The following is a 5,384-nucleotide window of genomic DNA, read 5'->3' as shown; positions in this document are numbered from 1 at the left end:
TTCAGGTGCGAAGGATGAGAGGGAGAGGAGAAAAAAAGAGAGAGAGAGAAGCTTCCGGTTCTCGGAGCCGAGCAGCACCCTCCGCTGCCAGGATGCCCTCTGCCGACTGGGAAGAGGAAGTGCAGTCACTTTGCGGAGCTAATCAGGGTTTTGGCACGCTCCCATAAAGATGCAGCCTTTAAACGTGGTTGTTTTCCCCATACAGCAGAGTGGAGAGACGTTTATAATAGAATTTACGTCAAAAAAACAAACAAACAAACAAAAAAACGCAGGGCTTCCCTGGTGGCGCAGTGGTTGAGAGTCCGCCTGCCGATGCAGGGCACACGGGTTCGTGCTCTGGTCCGGGAAGATCCCACATGCCGCGGAGCGGCTAGGCCGGTGAGCCATGGCCGCTGAGCCTGCAGTCCGGAGCTTGTGCTCCGCAACGGGAGAGGCCACAAGAGTGAGAGGCCCGCGTACCGCAAAAAAAAAAAAAAAAAAAATGTTATCTATGCTACTACAGAAATATGAAAACATAATTGATCTATAGGATGACCTGTAAAGAACGTGGAAAAATAATGAACTATCTACAAGTGCTTTTTCTCCTTTCAAAATGTTCCATCTTTGTTCGATGTTAAAAATTATATGTCCAGTCCATATAGAAGATAGCATCCTTGAGGATTCCACTTGGATCTCTTAGAGGCATCTCGAACTTAATATGTCCAAAAAGGAGCTAATGATCTTCCACCAAAACCTTCTTCTGCAGTCTTCTTCATCCGATAAGTGGAAACTCCATTCTTCGAGTTGCCCAGACCAAAAATGTCACTTTGAACCACTCTTTGACTCTGCTGGTCTAGTGTGTCAACATATGCTATAGGAACTACGTTCAAAAATAGATCCAGAATCGGCAGCTTCTCTCCACCTCTCAAAGCGCTGCTATCTCAACGGAATTACTGTAATAGCCTAACTGACCTTACTGCTTCTGCCCTACGACTGCTCAGTCTATTCCCAGCACAGTAACTAAAGGGATCCCTTTAAGCCTGGCCATGCCATTTTTCTGCTGAAATCACTCAGTGAATTCACCGTTGCTGTCATCTCTACTTTTGTGTAGGCTTGAAATTCTTCATAACTAATTTTTTAATCTGAAATTTTTAATGACCTTAAAAATTTAAATAACTAAATTAAAAAAAATTAACCTTCAGAGTAAGCACCTACAATACAAGGTCTTGCTTGAGCAGCCACACCAGTGTAGCTCTACTTCACTTGCTCGTTTTCCTCCAGACACATTGGCCTCCTTGCTGATCTTCACATGACCAGAGCCTGTGTTCTCCTCCGGATACCAGCATGGCTCTTTCCCTTACCTTCTTCTCTCTGTTCAAATATCCTCTATCAGTGAGGTGTTCCCTGACCAACTCTTCTAAAACAGCAAGCTCTTCCCTATGTTCCTGCACTGCTTCATTGTCCTTCAGAGCTCTTCTTAGATACACCCAGACATTTTACATAGCTGTCTGTTGTCTGACTCTCCCAATGAGAACGTAAGCTCCACAAGGACAGTGATTTGGTTTTGTTAATTGCTGTACCCCTTGCTGTGCTAGGTGCTCAATAAATATTTGTTAAATGAATAAGATCAAATAAATGGAAATCAGAGTAAACTACAGGATACAAGGAAAGAAAAACCAGAGATTCAATGATGAATTTTGTACTTATTTTTTGTATATCATCCATGTATTAATTTTTAGTATTTACTTTGATGAATCAATCCACTGATGTTGAGTACTTTTAAGTAAACTTTTTTATTTGTAGGCTTTCAAAAATTTAGTCTTTATAAGCCTGTGTATTTGTTTAAAATATGTAAATTAAATAATAATTATGTAAATAGTAATAACATTAAGGTTTTACTTTAAGATATAATTATGTTAAATAAAAAAGTGTATCTAGGGCTTCCCTGTTGGCACAGTGGTTAAGAATCCGCCTGCCAATGCCAGGGACACGGGTTTGAGCCCTGGCCCGAGAAGGTCCCATATGCCGTGGAGCAACTAAGCCCGTGCACCACAACTACCGAGCCTGTGCTCTAGAGCACGTGAGCCACAGCTACTGAGCCCACGTGCCACAACTACTGAAGCCCGCACGCCTAGAGCCCGTGTTCCACAGCTACTGAGCCCACGTGCCACAACTACTGAAGCCCGCACGCCTAGAGCCCGTGTTCCACAAGAGAAGCCACCGCAATGAGAAGCCCGCGCACCGCAACGAAGAGTAGCCCCCGCTCGCCGCAACTAGAGAAAGGCCGTGCACAGCAATGAAGACCCAACACAGCCAAAAATAAAATAAATAAATAAAATAAATAAATTAAAACAAAAGTGTATCTGTTACTTTTGAAATTACTTTTTGAAATTACCACTTTAACAAACTAAGTTTCCTGAAGTAAAAATTCATACTCATTGTCCTCTGTGTGTATATATACATATATTCATATTTTTCTGTAATTATTATACCAAGTATATTCTTAATTATTTTTATTAATCACCACTTTTAACCAAAGTAATAAACTTGTTTTCTCCACAGAGGAAACTAGAGGACAAAAGGCCAAGAACTGTCTAGCTAAATTTTTATATGAGTACACATTATAGATCACTTCTGTTAGGTTTTAAAGTGGCAAAATACACATACATTATATCATTCAAAGCAGTTACACATTCTGTTAATTCATAGTCATTTTATAACATATAAGAATAAAGATAAATTCAGTGAATGTCCTGATTCACTGCAATGAGGGTCTAGGTCAAACCTCAGGAGAATCTCCAAATTGTCCTAGCCCGACTAGACTAAGACCATTGCTAGTCCATTCAGGCAGCTATAACAAAAATACCATAGACGGGGTGACTTGTAAACAACAGAAATTTATTTCTCATAGATCTGCAAGGTGGGAAGCCCAAGATCAAGGCTCCAGGAGATTTGGTGTCTGGTGTGTCCCACATCCTGGTTCATAGGCAGCCAACTTCTCACTTTGTGGGCACAAGGCAGAAAGGGTGGAGGAGCTCTCTAGAGTCCCTGTTACAAAGGCATTAATCCCATTCATGAGGGCTCCACCCTCATAACCTAATCACCTCCCAAAAGCCCCACCCCCAAACACCATCACATTGCCACACGCAGGGCACCATCTGATACCAATGTGCTCCTGCCACTGCCCTGTAACAATAAAAGATAATGAAGTCCTAAAGATAAATAATGAAAACCTATCACTGAGACTGAAAGTTACCAGGAAAATCACTAAAGTAGCAAGGAGCCTAAGTTTTCAACTTGGACTTATTGTCAAGGCCACATTCACCAAATCACCAAATGTAATATCCGTACATTCCCCAAAGACCCAGGGTTCCAGAAAGATCAGTGGTTGTCAATAAAGAAAAAGTAACATGTGAACTACAAGCTATGGCGAGCCTTCTTTTTTATACTAGTTGACTTCAGAATTAGGATAAAAATAAATTCTGAAAAAAAGTTAATTTCAGCATCGTGTGAACATAAAGAATTAACATTTAATCTCCAGATGTCACATATTTTGTAAGTGGCCCCTTAGGAAGCACTGTGGCATAGGAGGAAATATACATTTAATTCAATTTTAATTTGATTTCTATGGTAAACAAATTGAGATGAAAAAAGCATCTATGAATTCTCTGCTATATAATGCATAGAAGGTATACTGTTTTAAGTACAATTATTTATTAAAATGTGTTTTCATATTTGAATATAATGATTCAAGTTAACATCAGTGTAATAATTTAGGCAAAAGGAGAATAATTACAGTGTCTACTGGGATTTTGCTCTATCTAGGGAATTTATGCAAAAGTGTTATTTCAAATGGATGCCTTATGATAACTTCCCAGTATGTAATAGTATGTTATTAGTATACTAAATTATTCATAAGAGGAAAATTTTAACAGCTTTAATACTTGCTCAATTATTTTCCATTATAAAAATGAATTGACACATATGCATCTTATTTTAGTGACTAATTAAAGGCATGAAACACTGACTAGTAAAATTAACAGGGTATGATATAGAAAATTAGAAGAGTATAAGCACAATCACACAATTCTACTTCCAAAGTTTAAAAGGGAAGATATTAGGATTATAGAGTGATAATCGATTCTGTTTTTTTCCCCCTTGAAACAACAAAAACTTAAAAGTTAAGATTTTATATTCTCACAAACTTCATGCCTAACTTTATAAAAACAGATTAATGCTCGCATTCTAGAATGAAAAAACCCAAGAGCTGAATTTTTAAATAGTATACTTAAAAAGGGAACAATTGAATTATTAAGTACCTTGCTCAAACACACTTCACCTAAGAAATTTTGAGACAATCAATCATTCAGGTTTGCAGAATACCAAATGCATGTTTCTAAATGTCACAAAAAGGCTGAGCAGAGTTTCTCCAAGGACACTCCAACTTTAGAATGTTAACTGTGGAGATAGATTAAGCTGTCTGTGAGAAAGGAGAACAGAAATATGCTACCTTAAGATGTTAAAGAGAAAGGTCAATATAAAGTCTGACGAATGTTGAAAATGTAACACAGAACAAAAAATGAATATACTGTATAAAGAAATGATAAGAAAATTCATGTATATTAACAATTTAAAGTCTCTTTGAAAAGGAACTATTTGATTATTCTTTATGTTCTTTATCAAAATAATAACTAATTTTTTGTAAAAGAGTACTAGTATAGTTTTGCTTTATTTTAAAAAAATTCTTTAAGCTAGCTGGGTACATAACACATTATAAAATTTGAGCTAGATAATTTTTTTTTTTTTGTGTGGTACGCGGGCCTCTCACTGTTGTGGCCTCTCCCGTTGCGGAGCACAGGCTCCGGACGCGCAGTCTCAGCGGGCATGGCTCACGGGCCCAGCCGCTCTGCGGCATGGGGGATCTTCCCAGACCGGGGCACGAACCTGTGTCCCCTGCATCGGCTGGCGGACTCTCAACCACTGCGCCACCAGGGAAGCCCTGAGCTAAATAATTTTAACGTTTGTTAACATCACTCTATTATAGTGTTAGTAAAAATTGAGACTATTTTTTTACAGTTTATTCTTTTAACTAATTTTATATGATAAAACAGCTGTACATTCAATCTTGAATATATAGGGGAATACACAGCCAATAGGAAAATAATTGTGAAAGTAAAATCAGCATGTGTTATGTTTTAAAGAGTGTTATAGAATGTTTAACAGCTTGCACTATTGAAAATTAAAGTTTTATTCCTAAAGTAGGGACAATATAAAGCTAGCACTTCCAAGAACATTCAGAAGAAAGTTGCTAAGAACACAGTATTGATTTAATAACAAGCGATTGGTCTTAGGTGTATTACTCAGCACCATTAATTTCTCTATTCAAACAACCAAAACTAAACAAA

Source organism: Mesoplodon bidens, assembly GCF_964165515.1.
Source record: "Mesoplodon bidens genome assembly, chromosome: 5".
In the NCBI taxonomy this organism is placed as follows: Eukaryota; Metazoa; Chordata; class Mammalia; order Artiodactyla; family Ziphiidae; genus Mesoplodon; species Mesoplodon bidens.
This window is presented reverse-complemented; position numbering follows the sequence as displayed.